The following is a 15,668-nucleotide window of genomic DNA, read 5'->3' on the forward strand; positions in this document are numbered from 1 at the left end:
ATTTTTCAGTCTGTGTATCTGTAGATCCAGAGTCTCCTGTAGGCTGTATATAGATAGATCTTATTTTTTGAATCCATTTAATCACTTATATCTTTTTATTGGAGCATTTAGTCCATTTACATTGAAAATAATTATTGATAGATACGTATTTATTTGCCTTTTGTTAATGGTTTTCTGTTTGGTTTTGTAGTTTTCTGTTCTTTTTCTTTTGTTTTCTTCATTGTGATTTGTTGACTTTTTATTGTTATGTTTGGATTCCTTTCTCTTTATTTTTTGTGTATCTATTATAGGTTTTTTTCGTTTGTGGTTGTCATGAGGCTCATATATAACAACCTATGTATATAGCTATCTATTTTAAGTTGCTGGTTTAAATTCTAACACATTCTGAAAGCACTACACTTCTTTTCTTTCACTGTGTTTTGTTTTTGACATCTTATTTTATATCTTTTTATTTAATGTATCCCTTAACTCGTTATTGTAGATTTAGGTGATTTTACTACTTTTTTTTTTTTAATCTTCATACTAGCTTAATAAGTGGTCAATCCACTACTTTTTCTATATGTTTGCCTGTACCAGTGAGTTTTTTTTCTTTCATATATTTTCTTTTATTTTTTAGTTATGGCCTTTTCTTTTGTGCTTAACGAAGTCCTTTGAACATTTTAATATTTTTTGTAAAGCTGTTTAGTGGCGATGAACTCTTAGGTTTTTCTTATTTGGGAATCTGTAAACTTTATAAACTCTTCAATTCTAAATTATAACCTTGCTCAGAGAGTATCCTCAGTGGTAAGTTGTTTCCTTTTCAGCACTTGATTTATTTAAAGTTTTTTTTTTTTTTTTTTGAAGATTTTAAAAATTTTTTCATGAGAGGCACAGAGAGAGGCAGAGACATAGGCAGAGGAGGCTCCCTATGGGCAGCCTGATGTGAGAGTTGATCCCAGGACCCCAGGATCGTGACCTGAGCCAAAGGTAGATGATTAACCATTGAGCCACCCATATGCCCCCCCCCCCCCTTTAAGATTTTATTTATTTATTTGACAGAGAGAGATAGAGTGTGTACACAAGCAGGAGGAGTGGCAAGCTGAGGAAGAGGGGGAAGCAGGCTCCCCGGTGATCTGGGAGCTGGACATGGGGCTGGATCCCAGGACCCTGGGATCATGACCTGAGCTGACAGCAGATGCTTAACCGACTGAGCCACCCAGGTCCCCCCACTTTTTAGCACTTTAAATATATCATGCCTACTCTCTTCAGACCTGTAAAATTTCTGCTGAAAAATTAGTTGATAATCTTGTGGGGAGTCCCTTATGTATAACTAATTGCCTTTTCCTGCTGCTTTTAGAATCGTCTTTATCTTTGGTTTTCCTGGGTGGCACAATCAGTTAAGTGTCCAACTCTTGATTTCGACTCAGGTCATAATCTCAGAGTCATGGGATCTAGCCCTGTGTAGGGCTCCACGCTCAGCAGGGAATCTGCTCAAGGTTCTCTCTTCCTCTCTCTCCCCTTCCACTCCTCCCTGTGCTTGTCTGTGCTGTCTCTCTTTAAAATAAATAAATCTTAAAAAAAAAAAAAAGATTGTCTTTAGTTTTTGACACTTTAGTTATACTGTGTCTTGGTATGGATATCTTTTCTATCTCTGTTGATGTTCATCCTTTCATGAGTTTGGTAAACGTCTTTATGACCATTATTTTAAATTCTTTATTGGGTGGGTTGCCCACCTCCCAGTTTGTTTGTTTCTTTTTCTAAGATTTTGTTTTGTTCTTTTGTTTGGAATATATTCTTCTCTTTTTTGCACAGCATTCTATTGGTTTTTGTGATTTAGATAGTTCAGCTACATCTCTTGGTTTTGAAGGAGCAGTAGGAGTTGTTCTGTGGGGCCCAGAAATCTGATCTCTCCTGGCCATCAGAGCCTGATGTTCCAGAGGGTATTCCCTGTGTGGGCTTTGTGTACCCTCCTGTTGTGGCAGGGATGCAACTGCTATAGGCACACTGCTGCGCATTGTCCTGCAAGTGCTAGCTGAGATGCTGGGTTGTGTGGGGCTCTTAGTGGGACATTCCCCCTGGCGTTAACCATATTGAGGGAGGATTCCAAAATGGCACTTTCCAGTGTTGGGATCACCATGGCTGAAGAACTATCTAGAACTATCTAAAAAATATCTAGAATGTGGCCCTACTGCCTCTTGCCTTTCTGGTGCTTTGTTCCAAGGGTGATAAGTAGATTTCCTTTACCTCTGTTTTGTGAACCTTTTTTGGATCTGGTGTTTTTGCATTGGTTTCTCGATTGAGTAAGTCTGTGTGTGAGCCCTTTAAAAGTGAGTTTTCCTTTCCTTCTAGTTTTGTAGTTTTCCTGATATGCTCCTTTTGGTTTTCAAAGCCAGGCATTTGATCTTATCTCTCCTGTGCAGGATATTAGGGTTGGCGTGCATGATGTGGAGCTTAAATCTTTTCCTGCTCTAAAAAAAGTTCCACAATTTCAAGTGTCTAAGGAGCACCATACCTGGAGTGTGGTTTATTACTTAGCGAGATTTTATCTCTGCTTCTTCTACCCATCTTGGTGTTTTCCCATATTGTGGAGGCTCTTTTCATTCACTATCTAGGCCCCCTTTACAGGGAGTTATTTCAAATTCTGTTGTAAATTGTTATGTCTGTGAAAATAGGTGAGTTCAGGATTTTACTACCCAACATCTTGAATTGTAACCTTGAAGAAAACTATCAATCTAAAGATGGATGTTTTGAGGGACACCTGGGTGGCTTAGTGGTTAAGTGCCTGCCTGTGGCTCAGGACGTGATCCTGGAGTCCCGGGATTGAGTCTCACATCAGGCTCCCTGCATGGAGCCTGCTTCTCTCTCTCTCTCTCTCTCTCTCTCTCTCTCTCCCTCCCTCCCTCCCTCCCTCTCTGTGTCTCTCATAAAAAAATAAATAAAATCTTAAAAAAAATGGATGTTTTGGGTATGTGGAAATCTGAGACTAAGTTGAACCAAATATATTGCTCTTAGGAAATAATAAACTTATGTTAATTGGTTTCTATGCACCAAATCTTGGTTAAATACAGCCCAAAATAGAGTAAGCTATGGAGGGTCAAATGAGAATAATTCTAGTCAAATGAAAAGACACTATGGTATTTTTTGAACTTCACGTTTTTTTAATTCTTATACTTGAGAAAATGATTTTACCAGTCTATTTCCCAAAAGTAACTTATACAGAACATAATATATACATGGTCGAATCTTATTACCAATGAGCTCTGTTTTCTGGTCAACGTTATTCCTTTAAGAGCTGGAAGTAGTAGCTTAGTCTGAAACTTTCTGTCTCATTTTAAACATGTCTGACTGAGAAACTCTGTGTCAAAACAAGTCTAGCTCTCTGTCAAGAGTGACACGTTCTTCATAGGGATTTCTGGAATTGCCTTTAAGGAAGTATTTTAATAATTTCTTTGGAACCCTTATTAATTGGTTATATCAACTCTGAAGCTGAGGTGGAGATAGGCCGTAGATCTGAGTTTTCTAGTTTTGTTATCATTTATTCTAAGTATGATAATTTGTATTTGAGGATTTATTCTGGGGTTTATCTATATTCATTGAACATTTATACTAATGAGGCTCAAGATGTATTTTGTCTTTGTTCAAGCTGTACACCAGCTTTAGGGATTTTTGAGAAGGGATGCCTTTTAAAAAGTCTGATTTGCAATAATACATGTATGGATAGTCTGTCAAGGTTACATTTTGAAAATTAGGAATTTTTGTTGTTTAGAAAATTTAATCATAAATCAGTGCCTATCAGTGAAGCACAGAGCTGGAGAGATTTCTTTGGTTTCCTGAATACAAGAGATTGTATATTTCAGTGAGAGAAACTGATGTCTGAGTCCCTGGAATCTCAGATTTCAGTAGTCCATGGTTATAGGGGATACAGACTTCACTTTTGATGGTACGTTTCTGAGTTACTTTAGTAAGGTAGAGATGAAGGAATCACTGTAATTCATCACATGATTTTGACTTATATCACTCATAGGTATACTTGAAGGCATTGTGATGTTGTGTAAAGGACATGGCTTGTGGAATGTTACAGACTTGATTTTTTTTTTTTAATTTTTTTTTAATTTTTTTTATTTATTTATGAGAGAGAGAGAGAGAGAGAGAGAGAGGCAGAGACATAGGCAGAGGGAGAAGCAGGCTCCATGCACCGGGAGCCCGACGTGGGATTCGATCCTGGGTCTCCAGGATCGCGCCCTAGGCCAAAGGCAGGTGCCAAACCGCTGCGCCACCCAGGGATCCCCTACAGACTTGATTTTAAGTACTATATATTAACTGTGTGATATTAAATAAATTGATTTAGCAACGCCTATATTTCTTCATCTGTACAAGTAAGAATAATGATTATAAGATTTTTTTCATATGGTTATTATGGGAATTAAATGACATTTTTAAAATACAAAGAAGAATCTTTTTTTTAGGACATCTTCCAGTAATCCTCACTCCCACCCCAGTATCATGGTTTGAAGAATACATTAAAAAAGTTATCCTTCTGCGTAGCAAAAGTAAATGACATTAGTAATGTAAATTAATTTACTGCTGTTTTATTGAGCTCTAATACATGTGGTATCTTGTATTTATATTGTTGGAGTCTTAGTTTCAAACCTAGTAAACAAGTAACTTAATGCAAACTTTAAAATTCAGCTATAATATTTGTACCTGTTAGAAGTTCAAAGTAAGATATTAGATGAATCATAGAGACTACAATTTGGCAGCTTTTTGAAGATAGTACTTAATTGGAGGTACTTCTAGGCTTCCAGCAGTATTATTTAGAACCAAGGAAAATGGGGGGGGGAGCCAGAAAGAAAGAGAAAAAAAGAGTCTCATGTAATTATTCAATTCGTTGTGAGTTCAGAAACTTCAATTTAGTAGGCAAATTAAATTCGGATTAATGTTATAAAAGTTAGCAAAAATAAAATTGAGATCCCTTATTTGTTTTTTATCTTCAACATACGTTTTTGGGGTGCAGGATGCTGAGCTAGCCATCTATATATATGAAGGGATATAGTATGTGTTTTTTCTCTTAGCTTTATTCTTACCCCTTCTCCTCCCACCTTTTTGTAGTTCTTTCATAGCACAAATAATCTGCCTATCTCAAATTAGACACCTTGAAAATTTACTAAATCCATTTCTCTTCTTTCATTACTATGTCTAGGTACCACCATTTTTTCTCATATTCTTTTGTCTTAGTCTTCCCTTTCTAAAGCTACTATGTTAGTACTCTACATCACCATTGGAATTATCTTTCTGACTCATTGTATGCCTAATAATTGATTCAGCTGTTTTCAATGCTGCTAATGATCAGCAACATTATCCAATTTAAATTTCCTTTATTTCTTTTTGAGAAGGAGCTGATAGTGAGATCAATAAAGGAATAGTAGTTTGGTAGTAAAATAAGTGAAGGGAAAGTCAAGAGCCATAAAGCAGTGAAAATATATCTTCAATAATTGAGTCCTTTGTAGAGCTTATTGTCTGTTCTATTTCTGGTTATAATTAGGTTTGTCCACTTCTGTTTTCTGAGAACTAAGGCTTCCTCAATATTCTAGAATAACTTGAGACAGTGACTACTTTCATAGACTTTCCTCCAGTGTAATCAAGTGTGGTTTGAGTTTTTCTTTTTGCAAAGTTTGAACAAGATAAATTACAGTGTTTATTGTATAAAAGGTGACAGTCAGGTAATGTTATAAAAAAGGCAACAGATTAAAAAAAGGAACTCTGAAACAAATGGAATAACATAAGGAGGAGTAGTTAATGAGATGTAGAATAATTTAATTAGTGTGGAACTGAGAATTTAGAGTACAAAATAAAATTATGGACAATGCTTAAACTTTCAGCCTGTTTAAAATAATTTCTTCAAAAATCTTCATCTTACAGGATGAAAGTTACAGGAACATACTTAAAAGAAGGTAACACTTTAATTACAAATATGCTTATTTGCTTACTGTACTGTGGAAGGATGTGTACTTTGAAAAGTTCCTTGCCGGGACGCCTGGGTGACTCAGTGGTTGAGCGTCTTCCCTTGGCTCAGGATATGATCCCAGAGTCTGGGGATGGAGTCCCACATCAGGCTCCCTGCATGGAGCCTGCTTCTCCCTCTGCCTATGTCTGTCTCTCATAAATGAATAAATAAAAATCTTTAAAAAAAGTTCCTTGTTTTATGTCTGCCACAGATAATGGACAAAAACTAAAGCTTAAGGGGATTTTTTCATCTCAAGGAGTCAGGTTGAATCTGCAGCTTTCTTAGGGAAACCAGTTTCTGGAATTTTCTAACTTTTCCCAGGGCATTTAGATCGATCTTCAAGACTAGAATGAACAATTGCCCAAAGCAACTCTAACAATTTACGGGGCTTATTTTGGTTCATTTAAATAGCGAGACTGAGAATGATCTGTTTCTTATTCTTAAGCTAATTTGAACTTGGTATTTAGAGCTTGATTCTAAATGGATCCTAAATGGAACCAGGATGTAGGGAAGAGAGGTTATCTTGTTGGAACTAAGAGAAATATAGTAGAAGATGTAATCTTTAAATCCCAGAAAAGTATCTTCTTGCATTATACATACATTGGTTTCTGTTTTGCTTGGAACTTCTGGTAGTATGGGCTCTAACTTAGTACTGATTGTGGTTAGTGAAAATGAGCATGACTGTTGAGAGAAAATAATGTTAAATACTATTTCAAGATGAAGAGTCATTTAGGAAGTGAAGATACAGTTTATTTATTAGGACAACGTGGAAGCATTTCATTTAACATAAAAGTCAAAAAGATTTATATTGTGTCAGTACTTTGGGATTGTTGGCTGCATAAAGGTTTATGAAGTTAAGGGAGTTCATGCATAGAGTGAGTAATGGTCATATGGACTCTGGGTTCAGATCACATGACTTCAAATCTCAGCTTTACCATTTGTTAATGGTGAGATCTTGGGCAAGTTAGTGTGCTTAGGCTCCTCTTAGCTATTTTGGGGGGCACAGTTAGGGTGGAGGAGAGGAGGCATTAAATGTGTACCATGTAAATATCAGCATCACAGTGTAGTACTGATGTTACTGTTACTGAAGTTCTTCAAACAACTTTTATTATCTTTAGCTTTCTATTCCCTATCATGGTCCTAATGTAAGTCACAGGATCTAAAAGAAAAACCTGAGTGGGTATTTTCTTTGATTCATAAAAATACAAGGAGATAATATGTAATAAACTTTAAATTTTAACTCCCTTTATTTAGCTTCACAGATAAACCCTGAAAGAACAACATCTATCTTGAAATCTCAAAATTAAAAAAAATTAAATTCATTTAAACTTGGATGAAAGTTTGGAGTTTTGGGATTTGTTATAACCTTTAGGTCACTAGAATGGTGTTAAGGCAGCCCTAACTTAGTACACCAGTAGACAGGTTGATGGGTGCTGCCCCGACAGTGACTGGAATGTATGCTTTTGTACTGACAGTGTGGTTCAAGTAGAAGGAAAGATAGACATTAGTTTTTAAGTGATCTGAAGTGTCTGGAAATAGAGTAGACATTTTCTTTCCTGAATGCTTCTTTGGTACCAGTGTATGTTAGCATCTATGCATCCAGTAGTGTCATGAGAAGAGTTGTATGTAATCTTTTAATCCATTTTTTGAATAACTGTTACTGTATTAGGCCTTCTTATATATTTACAAGATTCTCTAATTAACAATATATTTTTTTGACCAAAGGTTAACTTTTGTGATAAAATTTTCTTTATGGGGACACCCGGATGGCTCAGCAGTTAAGCATCTGCCTTCGGCCCAAGGTGTGATCCTGGAGTCCCGGGATCAAGTTCCACATCGGGCTCCCTGCATGGAGCCTGCTTCTCCTTCTGCCTTTGTCTCTACCTCTCTCTCTCTCTCTCTCTCTCTCTCTCTCTGTCTCTCATAAATAAATAAATGAAATCTTTAAAAAAAAATTTCTTTATGAATCATTCATCTCCCTTAAACATTCCTATGGTCTTTTGACATATGTATCTCTAGATGACTTTGTTTTAATCATAAGATTAAAATCTATATTAAGGAAAATCCGCTTTGATGGAGGCGTTTTATGTATAGTTAAAACTGTTTTTAATTATCCCTCTTTCCATTGGCAAGGACCTTGACAGTAGTTGTTAAGAAAAATATCTGAAATGTTTGTATTAAGTTGGGTACAATTTATTTATTTATTTATTTTTTAGGAGGGGAGAGGCAGAGAGAAAGGGGAGAAAGAGAATCTTAAGCAGGCTCCATGCCTAGGGCAGAGCCTGACATGGGGCTTGATCTCATGACCCTGAGATCGTGACCTGAGCTAAAATCGAGTCAGATGCTTAACTGACTGAGCTTACCCAGGGGCCCCACATTTGGTACAATTTAATTGGAACTCAATGAAGTAATATATATGTTCAACAAATAATTTTAAAATTATGTGCCCGAAGAATGGAAAGTGGTCATAGGTAGATATCTTTTAGAAAACTTAAAGGGTCATCTATTTCAATTCTCTATCAGAATCCTTGAGAGGATGCTTGAGAATCTCCATTTTAAGAAGCTGCTTAGGTGATTTTTATGCACTCTATAGTTTTAGAACTATTGCTGAACTCTTTGCCTGTAGCTTGTAGGAAATTGGCTCTTTGCTTTTTTGATAGAAACTATTCTTCCTCAGGTACTATTCCTGATGACCTGCCATGCCCTATACTGTGAAATTTTCAAAGCTTTCAGTGTCAGCCTTAGTTTCTACTTTAAGTTCATTCTCAACTGGATCTCCTATGGTGAAGGAACAGATCATGTTAATGGTGATGCACAACCCAGTGGACTGTGACAGAAGGCTTTTATATATTCCCTAAAATGTCAGTATTTCCTAGCAAGGTAGGAATTGCAGGTGAGGAGATATACAGGAGAACTTAAGTGGTCTTCTGGGGCCAGGATTGAAACTGAGGTTAATTATTTTAAAGACCAGACTTTGACATAACCTTCCTTTTTAGTGGTAAGAAAATGGGCTGTGGTTTCAGGTATGCTTGGGTTGGAAGTGTGCCCTATCACTTACTGGCTTTACTAGCAATTTTAATACTTCCCTAAACTTCAGTATCCCTATCTGAAAAGTAGGCTCAGTAGTTGTTAAATTCTAAGGTTTTTGGAGGGTTAATGATCTAATGCATGTTTTTAGAATGCTTCAGCATATTTTTAGTAGTTTTGATCCTGAATAGGCTTTACAATAAATGATGACTATTATTTAGCAACTTAAGGCAAATATGCCTTATGGAGTTAATCAGTCACAGACTAAATGAGTTTGTCACATTATGAAGTATGTTTTTCTGTTCCGATGTGTCATGATAGCTAGAAACAAGGAAGATACAGCATGTGTATGGAATTTGGGGGGGGGGGCATGGGAAAACAATGTAGGCATCTTTTTTTTTTTTCCCCTACCCATACCCTAATAAATTCTAAATTTGATTCTAGCCCAGGCTTTTCTTAAAGTTCCAGACTATTAATAGCTCTAGATTTTTACATTAAACTCCCTACAGGACATCTCCAATGGGTAATCCCATAATATGTCCTATTCTAACTTGGGCTCTTTGTTCCAACAACTGATCTTCCAGGTTTCCTTAGGGATTGCTATTTAACTTCATCCCCCACAAAATCTAATCTTTCACCAAAATCTTCTGACTGCTTGCCCATAAATGTTGTTCTTCCTTTTCTTCCCCATCTTTACCACTATCACTTTAGTCTAAGCTACTGTTGTCTCATACCTACCTTCTCCTCTATACCTTTCTTACTCCTCACCATAATCCAGCATTTGATAAATTTTCATGTATAATTTATTGTCATCCTATATTTAAAACCCTGTAGTAATGTTGCCTTAATAATTTCTACCCCATTTTGTTTCACTTATATTTCCTCTATAGTTGGCCCCTCTGCTTCTCTCCTAGAAATATGTGCTTTTCTCCTAATGCTTTTGGACCTTAGTACTTGTTATGCCTAGACTGACATTTCCCATACTTTTCAGATCTCATCTTAAATAGACTTTCTTTAGGTCTTTGCTGATTTCTGGGTAAGTCAAGTCTCCTATTACAAAACTCATGTCTCACCCTTTACCATATCTTTAATAGCATTTATCACTGTTTGCAGTTACGTATTTGCATTGTTATTGGATACTGTCTGATTTCCTACATAAAGTGTAAGTTTTGTGAGGGTTGAGAATTTCAGGGTTTACAAAGGCCTGGATTGGGCCTGACACCAGATGAAAAGTAATAAATGACTGACTGAAATACATTGACTAGGCAATTAAAATACAAAGTGTTTAATTCTAAAGTGAGGTAAGTACAGATGGAGTCAGTGTTGGCATATTAAACATTGTTTTTGGGGAATACTTTAGTTATTATAGCATTTGTTTGATTGACTCCTAATTTTACTTTTTCTATTACAAATATAGATAAGTAGTATTTTGAATTTTGAATTTCCCAGTACAGATTAAGAGCTTCCAGAAGTTGATTGTACTTGAATGCACTTCAGAGTAAAACCTTTCCCCCTCACATCTGCACAGGATTTAAAGTTTACAATTCCAAAACATATAGCTGATTACATACTTTTTGATGCTTAACATATGGAATATGTTCATATATGTTAGTTGCCTAAGGCATAAAAATTGAAAAATACTAACAAAACTTACAAAAACAACTAATCATAGATATTTTTTGTAGGTGTCTCAACTTTTATAAAAATTTTAAAAAATCAAGAAGATTAATATAACATTAGAATTTGGAATTAAGCTTATATTTGCTTTCTGGTATTTGGACCTCAAGTTACTGTGTGACTATTATTGACAGATTGAACTGTTATTGTGAAAACTCTTAAGACTTTAGTATATTCTTGAAAGTTCGTTTAGTACTGTTGTTTACATTTTAAAATTAGTGCATTCAATAAGATTTTGGTTTCCATCTCTGCTGAATTCTCCCTAGGAGTGCACAACTTCAAAAATAAAGAGGCACAGTCAGCAGAAAAAAGAGGTGGTCTGAGCATTTATGCGTTAAATATGCATGTTAATTAGGAAAAAAATTAGAAAAATATGAAAACAGATGTTACATAAATTATTGCAGTCCCAGGGCAGCAGTAACTTATACACTGACAATAATTTTTGTATGTGCATGTGTATATCTATTTCTAGATTTCTCAATATTTATGCAATTCCATAGAGAATAACTAGAAAAAGAACTGGTATATCCTTTCAGTGAGACTATGGTAAACATTTTTTCTGCCTATAGATTACTGAAGAAATCTAGTTTCATAAAGTCTTACTGTATAGATAAACCCTCTGTGTTATCCAATTCTGCTTTGTAGCCTTTTGGTTTTTCTGGTAGTATGCTAATGAGATATTTTATTGGATATATCCTTTTGGAGCAAGAAAGTAAATTATCCAAACAATGTTAGAAATGTAAAATTGACCTGAGTGTAAAGTATGCATTTATTTTTATTTTTTTTAAATTTTTTTATTTATTTACTTATGATAGTCACAGAGAGAGAGAGAGGCAGAGACACAGGCAGAGGGAGAAGCAGGCTCCATGCAGGGAGCCCGATGTGGGATTTGATCCCGGGTCTCCAGGATCGCGCCCTGGGCCAAAGGCAGGTGCCAAACCGCTGTGCCACCCAGGGATCCCTAAAGTATGCATTTAAAAACAAAACAAATTATAACTTCTCAGTATATTGATTATATTGTTAGTTTTTCATGAAGAAATAGCCATCAGGGATCCCTGGGTGGCGCAGCGGTTTGGCGCCTGCCTTTGGCCCAGGGCGCGATCCTGGAGACCCGGGATCGAATCCCATGTCGGGCTCCCGGTGCATGGAGCCTGCTTCTCCCTCTTCCTGTGTCTCTGCCTCTCTCTCTCTCTGTGTGACTATCATAAATAAATAAAAATTAAAAAAAAAAAAAAAAAGAAATCGCCATCATTCTCTGGTATGACACAATTGTATGACAATATATTAACTGTTATATAAACATGTATTTGTCAAATACACATATATTGGAATAGTTGAAAGATATTTGAATGTCTTTCATTCTAAAGAGCCATCATAAAATAAAAATGGTCTGTGTTTTTACAAGGGAAAGATGAAAGTAGAGACTTACTTTATTTTAGTGGTATAGTAATTTTAAGCTTAACCATACAGAAAAAGCATGTGACTATAATATTGTTCAAGGAAGTGTTGACTATATTTAGGTATTTTTCACATGTATATTATGTAATTTAGAAACGAGTTGTTGGTAACTTTTTAGGTAAGACTATAAGTCAAAATAAGGAAATGATACATCAGAATATACTAAATCATTTTCTTTATCAAACAAAGAAAACATGAATTGTATTCAATATAAGAGCATATAAGTTTCTGGAAATCTGCCTAGAGATCAATGCCACATTCATTCCTGTTCTTTAGAAATCATACCTTGATATTTGGTTTTAATAGCACATGATGCTAAATGGTGTGTTAAGTAATTTCTTTTGAATCTCAATATGTTTGTTATATGTTATAATATTTCTCAGTTCTGTGTTACTGATTTATATTTCACATTATATTACCTAATTACTTTTGTCCTTTTGTACTTATACTGAGCCACCAATAAGTTCAAACAGGTTATGGGGGGTAAATTATTATAGAATGAAATCTAGGGGAAAGTGATGGTAATATATGGTAACTTATTATTATTAAGAGGTTCTTTACTGGGGCACCTGGGTAGCTCAGTAGTTGAGTGTCTGCCTTTGGTTCAAGTCATGATCCCAGGGTCCTGGGATTGAGTCTTACATTGGGCTCCCCATGGGGAGCCTGCTTCTCCCTCCGCCTATGTCTCTGCCTCTCTCTCCGTATATCTCATGAATAAATAAATGAATTCTTAAAAAAAAAAAAAAAAAAGAGGTTCTTTACTTAAATTAGATAGCTGTTTAAGAAATTCAGTTGTCATTCTTACAGATTTCATACAGGTTATGTCAGATATGGTTTTTGGAAGAATACTAAAGGTGTTTTTCTTTTTCCCTGTGCAGAAAAGCTATAGAAATTAATTATAAATTCACAAATAATGTTTACTTGTTACACTGATACATTGTATTCTAATTTTACATTTTATTGATACTGTGGAATCCGTTTCAATGGAATTTTTTTCCATGTTTTCAAATATCTAATTTCCATTTTTTAATTTTATGTAATTTTAATACTTGGTATTTTACTATGTATTAGAATAATGTGTTCATTATTTGAATATTTTTATGTAATTTCAATGAAATGAACTTTAACGTGATTTGTTTTATATTGAGGTGTTTTGATTTAAAAATTTTTATATTATAATACTATTTATTCTAAGTATAATAAAATGACTTCCTTTCTTCCAGAAGTTAAAATAGATAATGGAAAAAGTGATTAGGGAGTAGATTAGGAGTTGTCTTCTAAAAGCCCAAAATTATATGTCATAGATTTTTTTCAGCTTGCCTTTTGCTGGTTTGTTTTGGTTAGGGTTCTTTATGGGATAGAAAGGTTTCAAGCTATTTTATGTATTTTTCTAGGTATTTGGTGCTTTGCCAGAAGCAAACTCAGGCGATCTCTGTTTCTTCCTTCTTCTTTGCATCCTATTTGCCAACCACAACTTGTATTTGGAGAACTTTGTTGTACCAACTTTGAAGTCTTTGACCTGTAACAAGAGCATGCGTTTTCAAGTGGCAGTTAGAATTGTGGATCATTAAAGGTCTCCTGAAAGGTAAGCATGTATTTATTCAAAATGTACATTTGTAAATTGGATACCATCAATACCTGTCTTAGTCTGTTTGGGCTGCTCCAACAATAATACCATAGACTTGGTGACTTATAAACAACAGATTTATTTCTCACAGTTCTGGAGACTGGGAAGTCCAAGATAAAGGTGCTAGTGACTGTTCATAGACTACTATCTTCTTAACGGGTCTTTACATAGTAGGAGGAATGAGAAAGTTCCCTGGAGTCTTTTCTTATAAGGGCACTTACCCCATTCATGAGGGCTCCACCCTCACAACTTAATCACCTCATAAAGGCCTCACTGGAATACCATTACCTTGGGAATTAAGATTTTAACATATGAGTTTTGAAGGGACAAAAACATTGATCTGTAACAGTATGTTTATTATAGTAATGTGTTCTCTACAGAATAGATTCATGTACAAAAAATGTGTGTATGTGAGTGAGTGTTTTTTGACACTCAGGACACCCAGGAGGCTCACTTTGTGATACGTTTTTACATTTAGAAGTGTAATGCCTCTAGCTTTCTTCTTTCTCAAGGTTGCTTTGGCTATTTGGGGTCTTTTGTGATTCCATACAAATTTTAGGATTGTATATTCTATTTCTATGAAAAATGCCATTGAACTTTTGATAGAAATTTAATTGAATCTGTAAATAGCTCTGAGTGGTATGGATATTTTAACATTAATTCTTCTAAGGCATGAGCAGAGTATCCATTTATTTATGCCTTATTCAGTTTCTTTCATCAATGTCACAATATTCATTATACTAATATTCCACCTCCTGGTTAAATTTATTCTTAGGCATTTTATTCTTTTTGATGCAACTCTTAGTGGAGCTGTTCTCTTAATTTTGCTTTCTGACAGTACATTGTTAGTTTATAGAAATACAGCAGATTTTTGTATATTGATTATGTATCTTGTAATTTTATTGAATTCATTCTCAGTTTCTTTTCTGAAGTCTTTAAGGTTTTGTATAGATAATACTTCTGCAAATACAGTTTTATTTCTTCCTTTCTGATGTGAATGCATTTTATTTCTTTTGCTCCCCTGCCTGCTCTCACCAGGTTTTCTAGTACTAGGTCAAATAAAAAAGATGAGATTGGCTCTTTGTATATAGGGAACATTACCTCATTCATCATAATTGCTCACTGCAAAAATAACTCTGATGAACTGTCCAAGTAAGAATAGTTAGGTCCTTACAAGGGGGAAGAAAAAAAAGGCAAGTTTTGGCAGTCTTGTTTTATTTCTGATCTTAGAAGAAAAGTTTTCAGCTTTCTACTATTTAGCATGATGTAAGCTGTGAATGTGTCATATACTGCCTTTATCATGTTGAGGTATATTCCTTCTGTACCCATTCTGTTGGCAGTTGTTAGCAAAACGGAATGTTGAATTTTGTCAAATGCTTTTTCTGCATCTATTGAGATTATCATATGATTTTTATCCTTCATTTTATTAAGTGATGTGTAATGTTGAATGACTTATGTATGTTGAACCATCCTTGCTTCCCTTGAACAAATCTCAATTGATCATGGTGTATGATTCTTTTAAGATACTGTTGAATTCATTTCTGTTCAGTTTGTGGACAGTCTTACATTAATCTTTATCAGGGATATTGGCCTATAATTATCCTCTCTTATAGCATCCTTATTCAGTTTTGGTGTCAGCATAATGCTGGCCTCATAAAATGGCTTTGGAAATACAGTTAACTCTTACACAGTGTGGAGATTACAAGCACTGGCACCTCATGCAGTTGAAAAATCCATGCTCCCCAAACACTTAACTACAAATAGCCTACTATTGACTACAAGCCTTACCAATAACATAGTCAACTAAGACATGTTTTGTATATTTTATGTATTAGATACTATATATATATATTTTTAGATACTATATTCTTACAATGAACTAAGAGAAAAGATTTT

At 35.0% G+C, this 15,668-nt stretch overlaps 1 protein-coding gene across 17 annotated transcripts in view; it reads left to right on the forward strand.

Annotated features, from left to right (window-relative positions):
• Positions 1-15,668, forward strand: part of TBC1D5 (TBC1 domain family member 5) — a 544,381-nt gene that overhangs the window by 123,729 nt on the left and 404,984 nt on the right. For 16 of the 17 annotated variants that reach the window (XM_049100069.1, XM_049100071.1, XM_049100072.1 and 13 more), the window contains one exon: positions 13,540-13,730. The gene's annotated coding sequence lies outside the window, so the exon portion shown is untranslated. Of the gene's footprint in view, positions 1-13,539; positions 13,731-15,668 lie in introns of those variants that run through there. The other variant, XM_049100082.1, reaches the window with a different exon arrangement.

The sequence above is a fragment of the Canis lupus genome, chromosome 23, assembly GCF_003254725.2.
Source record: "Canis lupus dingo isolate Sandy chromosome 23, ASM325472v2, whole genome shotgun sequence".
Taxonomy (NCBI): domain Eukaryota; kingdom Metazoa; phylum Chordata; class Mammalia; order Carnivora; family Canidae; genus Canis; species Canis lupus.